The sequence below is a fragment of the Zalophus californianus genome, chromosome 11, assembly GCF_009762305.2.
Source record: "Zalophus californianus isolate mZalCal1 chromosome 11, mZalCal1.pri.v2, whole genome shotgun sequence".
In the NCBI taxonomy this organism is placed as follows: Eukaryota; Metazoa; Chordata; class Mammalia; order Carnivora; family Otariidae; genus Zalophus; species Zalophus californianus.
This window is the reverse complement of record NC_045605.1, coordinates 704,937-716,363: the sequence shown is the minus strand read 5'-3', so window position 1 is coordinate 716,363 and position 11,427 is coordinate 704,937.

The following is an 11,427-nucleotide window of genomic DNA, read 5'->3' as shown; positions in this document are numbered from 1 at the left end:
ATACATATCTGTACATATTTTTTTAAAGATTTTATTTATTTATTTGAGAGAGAGAGAATGAGAGATAGAGAGCACGAGAGGGAAGAGGGTCAGAGGGAGAAGCAGACTCCCCACCGAGCAGGGAGCCCGATGCGGGACTCGATCCCGGGACTCCAGGATCATGACCTGAGCCGAAGGCAGTCGCCCAACCGACTGAGCCATCCAGGCGCCCTGGGCATATTTTAATATGCAATCTGAACGTGGGTTCATCCTGGTGTCCCCAGTTCTAACCCGGTACCACGTGCATCCTCGAGCCTCCTCGAGTCCTGCGCTATAACCCCTCGCTCCAGCAGCAAGAAACCCTGCTCTCACCATATCCTTTATCCAGCTAGCTAACTGTTCAGTTCCAGGGTACACGGAGGTAGCATCAGAAGTACCACCCCATTAACTCCAGGAAAGAGGCTGCGGGGGGCTGCGGGGGGTGAGTGGGGGCGGGGTCACCGGGGGATGGGCACTGGGTGTTGTGCGAGATTGACGAATCACTGACCTCTGCCTTGGAAACTCATGTTCTCTGTAGGCTGGCTAACTGAATGAAAAAAAAAACAAGAAGTGCTACCCCCATCCCTGTGGAGGCTGTAGGATTGGGTTCTAAGACCCAAGGCTGCTTAGCTCAGCACCTTTCCCCCACCCCCCTCAGGGAGGTAGTTTCAAGACTGGTAACACATTGAGGTTCTTTAGTCACATTCCGTATGTATTCTGTCTGGGATCTTCTTAATCCCTAAATGATCTTATAAACATCTGCATACATTGTGTTGCAAAGTTCTGCGGGTTTTGGCAAGTGCATAGTGTCCTGTCTATGGACTTCACCGGCCTGAGAAACTCAGAGGCAATGTTTTAAAAGCAGTCGGGTGAGCTACAAACCACCTGTGGTAACTGTACTTAAAGCAGGAGAGTGGGACAAGTTTCAGACTGGAGATGCATCAGTTACAGGCCTGTAGAAATACAAATCCTCCCCTGCACGAATATCATCTACTCACAGACATTTACATTGCAGAGATTTATAAATCACGGGTCCAAGACTTTTTCATTTTTACTGATTAACTTAACAAAAGTAACATATGCTCATTGTAGAAAAATGGCCAGAGATAAATACAAAAGAACAAAAATCACAAAAAATCCTGCCACTCAGAGAGAATCTGTGTAATCACTTTCTGACCCCGCCTCAGAGGGGTCTGCACATCCCCCTTCCTCTCTCCCAGGCCTGACGGCCACACACAGACAAGCCAGGGGGGTCCACCCACTGCCCTTTACACGTAGCTTGCTTCCAAAATATTCAAATAAACAAACAAATAAATAATAAAGTTTTAAAAAATATTAAAAATATAGTAATAGAAAGAAAGCCTTCAAATTTTCTTTTTTCTTTCTTTCTTCCTTCCTTCCTTCCTTCCTTTCTTTCTTTCTTTTGACTTCATTTATTTCAGAGAGAGAGAGAGAGTGAGAGAGAGAGAGGGAACACAAGCAGGGGGAGTGGGAGAGGGAGAAGCAGGCTTCCCGCGGAGCAGGGAGCCCGATGCGGGGCTCGATCCCAGGACCCTGGGATCGCGACCTGAGCTGAAGTCAGGTGCTTAACGGCTGAGCCACCCAGGCGCCCCCAAATTGTTTTCAAGTAAATTTTTAATCCAGCACCCGTTCCTATGTTCCTATTTTGTTCCATGTTTGAAACAATTTAGTTTAAGACACATCGATGTGGTTAGGCCAAATATGGATTTTAAAATAAATATATGGTATATTTTATACCCACTTTTCTTAATCAGCTCTGATTAATATCATGGATTATAATGTATACGATACAGACTTGATTTCCGCAGCTGGATTATATTCTAAGAACGTTTGCCAGTTGGTTGCTGGGAATCAGAATGAATTTTACCCATCAAAAGCAATGTAAGGAATAATTCTCAATCCCCAAATTAGCACATAAAACCTATTTGATTTGTAGGGCAGCTGCAATATTAGTAAGGAGTTCTGTGTTGGAGACCCCAACCCTCACCTTAAAAGTTATGCTGGGTGGCACCTGGGTGGCTCAGTCATTAAGCGTCTGCCTTCAGCTCAGGTCACAGTCCCAGCGTCCTGGGATCGAGCCCCGCATCGGGCTCCCTGCTCAGCGGGAAGCCTGCTTCTCCCTCTCCCACTCCGCCTGCTTGTGTTCCCTCTCTCTTGCTGTGTCTCTCTCTGTCAAATAAATAAATAAAATCTTTAAAAAAATTTATGCTGGATTACAGACAGTGATGCCAGGAAGGGGAGGTTCTTCAAGCAAGCCAGACTCCTTCTCCCTGACGGGCACTCCTGAGCAGTCCCTCTTCGGGACAGAGGCTCCGCTGCTGCCCACGGACCCAGGCAGAGAACAGGCACGTCCTGTTGGGTATGAAAACCAGTGCTGACTTGGTGAGAGGACCCCTTGCCCTCTGGAGTGCCAGTCTGACTTTAACTGGCTTGGGCTCTTTAAAGTAAAAAGGTTCCAACAGGGGCAGGACCAACAGGGCATCTGTGAGTCCAAGCAGCTTGTGGGAACAGAGACTCCCCTTGAACACATCGTGGTTGGTGATAGGCCTAGAGTGACCCTCTCTCCCATGTTACTTACTCTGGGAAACTTCCTGACCCTTAGTAGCTTGGACAGGTGTCCCACCTGCGGTTTTCCTCAGCACACATGGATGACCGGGACTGGCACCCTAAGCCGCCACGGCCAGGTCCACGTGCCTGCCTCCTTCACGGGGCTCAGTGGTTCTCAATTCCCGAATTGATGCCTTGGCTCTACCCCTGTCCAGTTAAAGCAAAATCTCTGTGGGTAGAACCGACACAGCAAGGCGTTTTAAAAGCCCCCTAAGGTTAAGAAAACAATCCCATTTATAGTTGTACCAAAAAGAATGAAACACCGAGAAATAAACTTAACCAAGGGGATAAGAGACCTGTACTCTGAAAACTATAAGACATGGTGAAAGATACTGAAGATGTCACAAACAAATGGAAAGATATACCATGGTCATGGATTGGAAGAATTAATACTGCTAGAAAATGTCCATGCTACCCAAAGCCATCTACAGATTCAGTGCAATCCCAATCAAAATACCAATACCATTTTTCACAGAACTAGAACAAATAATCCTAAAATTCATATGGAACCAAAAAAAGACCACAAAGAGCCAAAGCAATCTTGAGACAGAAGAACAAGGCTAGAGGCATCATGCTCCCTGACTTCCAACTCTATTACAAAGCTGTCATCATCAAGACAGTATGGTACTGGCACAAAAACAGACACATAGATCAATGGAACAGAACAGAGAGCCCAGAAATGGACCCTCAACACTATGGTCAACTAATCTTTGACAAAGCAGGAAAGAATGTCCAATGGAAAAAAGACAGTTTCTTCAACAAATGGTGTTGAGAAAATTGGACAACCACATGCAGAAGAACGAAACTGGACCATTTCCTTACACCACACGCAAAAATAGACTCAAAATGGATGAAAGACCTAAATGTGAGACCTGACAACATAAAATCCTACAAGAAAACACAGGCAGTAATCTCTCTGATGTTGGCCATAGAACATTTTTCTAGATATATGACCTCAGGAAAGTGAAGCAAAAACTAAAAAAACTATTGAGACTACACCAAAATAAAAAGCTTTTGTACAGCAAAGGAAACAATCAACAATATGAAAAAGCAACCTAGGGAAGGGGGAAGATATTTGTAAATGACATATCTGACAAGGGGTAAGTATCCAAAATATATAAAGACCTTCTACCACTAAACATCAAAAAACCAAATAATCCAATTAAAAAATGGACAGAGGACCTGAATAGACATTTCTGCAAAGAAGACATCCAAATGGCCAACAGACACATGAAAAAGTGCTCCACATCGCTCGGCATCAGGGAAATCCACATCAAAACCTCAATGAGATACCACCTCACACCTGTCAGAATGGCTGAAATTAACAAGTCAGGGAACGACAGATGTTGGCGGGGATGTGGAGAAAGGGGAACCCTCCTACACTGTTGGTGGGAATGCAAGCTGGTGCAACCACTCTGGAAAACAGTATGGAGGTTCCTCAAACAGTTGAAAATAGAGCTACCCTACGACCCAGCAATTGCACTACTGGGTATTTACCCCAAAGATACAAATGTAGTGATCTGAAGGGGTACGTGCACCCCGATGTTTACAGTAGCAATGTCCACAATAGCCAAACTGTGGAAAGAGCCAAGATGTCCATCGACTGATGAATGGATAAAGAAGATGTGGTATGTATACACAATGGAATATTACTCAGTCATAAAAAGGATGTCTTTTTATGGATGACTCCCCATATCTTGCCATTTACAACAACGTGGATGTACCTATTATTCTAAGTGAAATAAGTCAGCCAGAGAAAGACAAATACCATATGATTTCACCCATTCCACCATTCCATATGTGGGATCTAAAAAACAAAAGAAACAGGCGAATAAAGAAACAAATTAAAAAACCCAGACTCTTAAAAAGATAGAACAAACTGATGGTTGCCAGATGGGGGGTGGGGGGGGGATGAGTGAAATAAAGGGGATTATAACTTCCAGTAAATACATAAGTCTCAGAGATAAAAGTAGGACACAGGGAATAGTCAATAATATGATAACATTGCATGGAGACAGATGGTGATTACACTCATCAGGGTGAGCACTGAGTAACGCATGGGATTGTTGAATCAATATGTGTGCACCTGAAGCTAATATAACATTGTATAGTAATTACATTTCAATTTGAAAAAAAAAGAAACTTAGTAAAAAATTTTTAAGGAGCCCCCAAGCTACTTCCCTAGGACGCCTGGGTGGCTCAGTCAGTGAAGCATCTCCCTTCGGCTCAGGTCATGGTCCCAGGGTCCTGGGATGGAGTCCTGCATCAGGCTCCCTGCTCAGCGGGAAGCCTGCTTCTCCCTCTCCCTCTGCCTCTCTCCCTGCTTGTGCTCTCTCTCTCTCAAATAAATAAATAAAATATTTACAGGGGAAAAAAACTGACTTCCCTAAACCAGGAGCTCTTTAAAGTAGGGCACATGTCTGCTCATCTCTGGTATCAAGTGAGTCAATAAACCCGTCAGAATCCTGCCTGGCATGCGTTGGGGTCGTCATAGCTTAGCTGCTCTTAATGGTCGGAGCAGTAAGCCCAGTCACTCCCCGTTGGCCCCTGCAGCTCCTGACTGGGTGCCTTCCCGCCCAGTGAACTTGCACAAATCAAGCTACGCCTGCTCACGACAAGGAGACTGGGCGCCTCCATGGACTTCCACTGCATGTCTGAGTCACCCCAGGGGATGCCATGGGCCACTGTGCCTTCCAGAGTGTGAGCATCTTGCTGCACTATATGTACACAGTTTAAGGAGTTTTTGAGAGTAAGTTTGGCTCTCTGTGATTTTTCCTGTGATAAATTCATGGGAGTCAAGGTCTGGCTCTGCTGAGTAGCAGCTGGGTGGCTCGGAGCAAGTCTCCTTGCGTCCCTGGGTCCTGTTCTTCTCTTGAGAGTTCCGCTGGGAACCTGGCCACACCTCGTCTTACCCCATCTCGCCTCCCTCTGCGACCTGATGATGCCGACTCCCCAGTCATGACGCATGACGCCTCTGGCGACCCTGCCAGCAAGCGCCCCACGAAGCCTCCGCATGGCTGGCAGCCGAGTGCTTGAGTGCGTGGGTCTTGGAAACCAGGGGTCATGGTCCTTTGAGCCCAAAGGACCATCTCCTCGTTCCGCAGAGCCGGGTCGGGGAGCAGAGCAGCCGGAGTCCAGCTCGGGCTGTGGGCGGGTCTTTTTGCTTTTTAAGAAAAAAAGGACTATCTGATGTTTCACGCAGCCTGGTCCTTGTCCTGCCCAGGGGGCGTCCGCCTGGCAGCTCATGGGGACGTGGCGCAGATGCCCCCCTGCAAGCCGTATGGGTGGATGCAGCGCCAACTGCAGAAACCAGGCCAGTTCCTGCCAGGGATGACATCCCAGTTCTCCCGCCTCGACCTGTGACTTTTGACCCACGTGGTCGTGAAGGGGGTGTGGGTGGGACCAGGTACAGAACGTGCTGCTGGGAGCTGACCTGCGTTTACAAACGGCGAAGACCTTTGACCCCAGGCGGTGCATCCCGGAGTGCAGTCAGTTTGGGCTTCTTCGGGGGGTTTGGCTCTGGATTCTGAGGGGTGTGTACTGGTCTTGTCCTTCGTGCTTCCCTGGGTGTGGGTGAGGGTCGAGTGGGACCAGACTCTCTCCGGGTGCCCACCACGGCCTGTCCACACCGCTCGCCCCTCGTGAGGACGCGGCTTAACGAGAGCGTCCGCATTCGCCGACACTCCGTCTGAGGTCCCGAACCGCCCCTGCTGCTCTCACCGCCACAGCCCTGCCCGGAGCCCGGGGCGCCAAGGCTTCCCGGTCCCCGCGCCCCTCACGCAGCCATCTGCCGCACACTGCGCAGCGACCTCGCACCCCCGCCGCCCGCCGCCCGCGTGGAAGGCCTCCCGCCGCTGTCGGGACCCGGCTGTCCGCGCCGCGGCCGCCCCCGGCCCCCGGCCCCCGGCCCGGCCGTGCACACGGCTCTGTCCCCTCCGCGGCCCCCGGCCCCCGGCCCGGCCGTGCACACGGCTCTGTCCCCTCCGCGGCTCCCGGCCCCCGGCCCCCGGTCCCCGGCCCGGCGGTGCACACGGCTCTGTCTCCTCCGCGGCTCCCGGCCCCCGGCCCCCGGCCCGGCCGTGCACACGGCTCTGTCCCCTCCGCGGCCCCCGGCCCCCGGCCCGGCCGTGCACACGGCTCTGTCCCCTCCGCGGCTCCCGGCCCTCGGCCCCCGGTCCCCGGCCCGGCGGTGCACACGGCTCTGTCTCCTCCGCGGCTTCCGGCCCCCGGCCCCCGGCTCGGCGGTGCACACGGCTCTGTCCCCTCCGCGGCCCCCGGCCCCCGGCCCCCGGCCCGGCCGTGCACACGGCTCTGTCCCCTCCGCGGCCCCCGGTCCCCGGCCCCCGGTCCCCGGCCCGGCGGTGCACAAGGCTCTGTCTCCTCCGCGGCTCCCGGCCCCCGGTCCCCGGCCCGGCGGTGCACAAGGCTCTGTCTCCTCCGCGGCCCCCGGCCCCCGGCCCGGCCGTGCACACGGCTCTGTCCCCTCCGCGGCCCCCGGTCCCCGGCCCGGCCGTGCACACGGCTCTGTCCCCTCCGCGGCCCCCGGTCCCCGGCCCCCGGTCCCCGGCCCGGCGGTGCACAAGGCTCTGTCTCCTCCGCGGCCCCCGGCCCCCGGCCCGGCCGTGCACACGGCTCTGTCCCCGCCGCGGGGCTCTGCCGTCCGCGCGCGCTGCGCAGTCCGGGCCTCGGCTCTCTCCAGGCCGACCGGCGGCCGTTCCTGCTCCGTGACCCTCCCCGTGGCCCGCCCGCGGGCTCTGGCCTCTGAGCAGCCGCGCCTGCTGGCCCCGAGAGGCCGGGAACGTTTCACAAGAGGGAGATCCGCTCAGACAGCCTCCCCCCAGTCCGTTTTTTTTTTTTTTTAAGACTTTATTTTAAAGAGAGACAGCGTGAGGGGGACAGACAGCGAGCGTGAGCACGCGCAGGGGGAGCGGCAGGGGGAGCGGCAGGCTCCCCGCCGAGCAGGGGGCCCGACCCAGGACCCTGAGCCGAAGGCAGACGCTTCGCCCCCGGAGCCCCCGGGCGCCCGTCCTTGTCGATTCCCGACGACGAACACCCCCGAGCCCGCGGGTTCTCGCGCCGCCGAGCGCGCTGCTGCCCGGCTGCCGCGGCGGCCGGAGGGCGCACCCCCAAGCCCGTGGGGACGAGTCCACTGCCGGCGGCCGGACGTGCACGCCGAGGCCCGGGCGTCTCTCTGCCTGGGCGCCAGGCTGCTCTTGTTCCTCGGGCTTCAGTTCAGCCGCGACTCACTTCAGAGGCCACCCGAGAGCCTGCACTCTGGAGGCCTTCCACGGCCCCATCGCTCGCCGGACTCTGGAACGGGAGCTGTGGGCAGCCCCGGGCGGGACGAGGTCCGCGCTGGGCCCAGAGAGGAGCGACCGCTGAGCCACCTCGATCTGCAAAGCCAGGACCGAAGCGGCCCCGCGGCGCTGCGGGCGGACCAGGGGAAGGGCCTGGCACGGGAACGGTCCCGCCGGAGCCCAGCGGCGAGGACACCGCTTCCACCCAGCGTCTGGCCCAGTGGCGGGCTCGCCATTCCCGCAGGCCGCCCCGGCCGTGTCCCCGGCACTTCAGCGTCCCCTCTCCTGTCCCTCCAGCAACTGCAGCAAGGCGCCGGACCGCTTACCGTGTGAGCAGAGTATCACCCGCCCGCGGTTTGGTGGTGGGCCAACGAGCCCAAGCTTCTGGAGGAACGGACAGATTTCACCCCTACCGGGCGCGGTCTTTACGCGGGGGGGTGGAGAGCAGAGGCCCCGCTGCTGGGCGGCAGGGAGCTGAGGGCCCAGTAAAGACGGTTCTGAGCCCCAGTGAGTCCGATTAGCCCCGGACACAGACATTTCCCGGATGCGGGCTACACCCTCAACGTCTAGTCACCTTGTAACTACACTGTGGATCTGGGCCTCGGTTTGAGGCTCACAGCTAACAGTGATAACACCTCCATCTCAAAAGGATGTGGTACGATCACATAAGGTAATAGGTGGACACGTTTTGATAAGTTGTGGAATAATGAAATATTGTTTATTGAAAACAGCACACTTGTTGGGGCGCCTGGGTGGCTCAGTCGTTAAATGTCTGCCTTCGACGCGGGTCATGATCTCAAGTCCTGGGATCGAGCCCCGCGTCGGGCTCTGTGCTCAGCAGGAAGCCTGCTTCTCCCTCTCCACTCCCCCTGCCTGTGTTCTAATAAATAATAAGTAAAATCTCCACAAAACAACAGCACACTAGAAGAACGGGGAGGTGACTCGGCGTGTATACCGACAGCAAGGCAGAGCCTCCCGTGTCTACGCAAACACCCCGGCAGGCCTACGCGGATCTGAAGGATTCTGAATGACGTGTGTCTAAGTAAGAGAAAGATCATGGTCATGTAAAAAACAAAACCGCTGCTAAGGAACGTCGGTTTGCCAGGTACTCTTGGAGCATTTGGTTTTGGTCTTCACAGCCAGCGTGGGACAGCGTGTGGAGTACTTTCACTTCACTCTTGACGGAGAACGTCTGTCTTCAGGCCCCACAGTGATGGTAGTAGTGCATAAACTTGATTAATTTGCTTTTGAAATTTGCCACATTTAGCAGAACACAACTACAAAACCGTTGGAAGTGTTCAGGCCTTGGGATTTCTGCTTTAATGACCTTGGAGGACTAACAGAGACTGGCCAATAGTTCATTTTTAGTCCAGATGAGTGTTCAGTTTCCCAAAGCAATATTCCCAATTTGGCCCGGGCCTGCCAGTCTGCTCCAGATCAACCACGTGTCTCTCCAGGGGAGTTCTGAGCGGGTTCACACACACGTACCCGGGGGCATCAGCAGATTGCTGACTGCACAGCATCCCGGCTCACGCTGTCCTGCAAATACCACTGCAGAATTGCACAGAAATTCCCACTGCCTAGAATGCAGAAGAGCTCCACTGTTGTTCACGGTTTGGGGCATCACCGACAACCGAATCTCAAGGCCACACTCTCCCCCACACAGTACCACTGCGGTTACTTCAGAGGTTCGAGACTTCCCGGAGCTCAGAAAACACTGGGCAAATGGCTTCTCTGGAATCTGCATGCGTACGTTTGCAGGGCGTGGCTTCAAGCTCTCAGCGAGCCTGATTTTGCATCTTTCGTAAGATCTAAGGTCTGGGTTGGTGGTCACCCCAGTGACCGAGTCCCCTGCAGATGTGATACTCCGACTTGACCCGCAGCCATCCCAGAGGCCCGCGTTGAGGCCGGCTGCAAACGCGGCTCCAGGGATCAGTGGGGAGACGTGCTTGGCGACACCTCGGCACCGGCCACTCCACAGCTGCGCTCGGGAGCTGGTGCAGGTCGCCCGCCACATGCTCTTCCTCAGATCCTGCCACTGCACCTACAGCGCTGGGAAAACATGTTTGTTTCAGATGGTGGGGGCATCAGTTCACCTCGGGGAAACTCCCCATAACCCGAGGACGTGAGCTGGAAGGGCAGACGGCCTCCAGAGGGACGGCGTCCCACACTGAAAGGTACACCCAGCAGGACGGTTCTCCATGGACACTGTGAGGGGAGAAGACACCTGGGGACATACGTGGGGGGGTCCCACAGGTGAGGTGTGTCCTCTCCCTGAGCAGTCAGTCCGCCGTCTGGCCGGGCGCGCTAAGGGCACCCTCGCGGTCCAGGTCCTGTTCTCTGCTTCTTGAAGAGGCTCCTTGACTGAGAACCAAGCCCTGTCCACTCGTGCACTTCGAGTATGGACTAAGATCAAGTTCACAAAGTCACAGGAACTGGCGTTTAATAGTTTCCCCCTTTTTGGCAAAACCATTCTAAGCACTAGGTTAGCTGTTTAGGGATTTTTGCAAAGTTGGCTCTTTGCTCAGTATTTCCAAATACTGCTTTGAATAGCACACAGATACCGATTTTCTTTCCTCCCCCCCCCCATTTTTTTTGTTTTCTTGTTGCTGTTTTTTAAACTTCTGACAGGGTCCTAGCAGCTTGGATGTCAGGTCTCCTGGTTCAAAAGTTTGTTAAAATATGGTAGATTTTAAAATTCAGAGTATCTCCTCAAAATCCCATCTTGCTTTTGCTCATGCCTCAATCTTGCACCTGTTTCCCTAGTGACATGATGCAGCCTGCCAGGTCAAGGCTATGTTTACACTTAGGAAGTTACCCATTTTATGTGGAGTTTTTTTAAATATACAGATAATATGGCAAAAACATTCCATGTGTGATTTGGAAAAACCGCAGTACTAGATGTCGCATATTTGTTTGATGTCTAATACAGTAATTAGACTTTTCATCAAAAAAGACGGTTTATCAAGTTTCTTGTGATGAGTGAAACGGAACAACTCCACGCCGACAGTCTGAGGTGGGACAGGGACGGCACAGTCCGTGTTTGATCTCAGCAGCACCGGCCACGCGGAGCCCCAGACACACACGTTTACCCAGTAGTCGAGCCAGACCTTCACCAGAAGTGAACACGAACCTAGTGTAATTTGTAGCTGCCGGGACCAGGGGCAGCTGGTTGCTCCCACAGACGACAAGCACACATGATGGGGGCCGGGAGGCGGGCGGGGGACGCTCTTTTGCAACCCCAGCTGACACGAGGGCAGCTGGGGGCATGACGCAGAGCTCCCCGTCTACCGGCCGCTCCCCCAGTCACCACGTGGGTTTACTAGCTACTGTGCTTTCTCTGTCTCTGGAAAACCATTTGTTTACCCCAGCTGAGCAATTCATTTATTCATTTACGTAGCTATGTTACTTTAGTTTGGGTCTTTCAAAAAAAAAAAAGGTATATTACTCGGTATCAGGTTCTAAGTAGGACTACTAGGCCCTG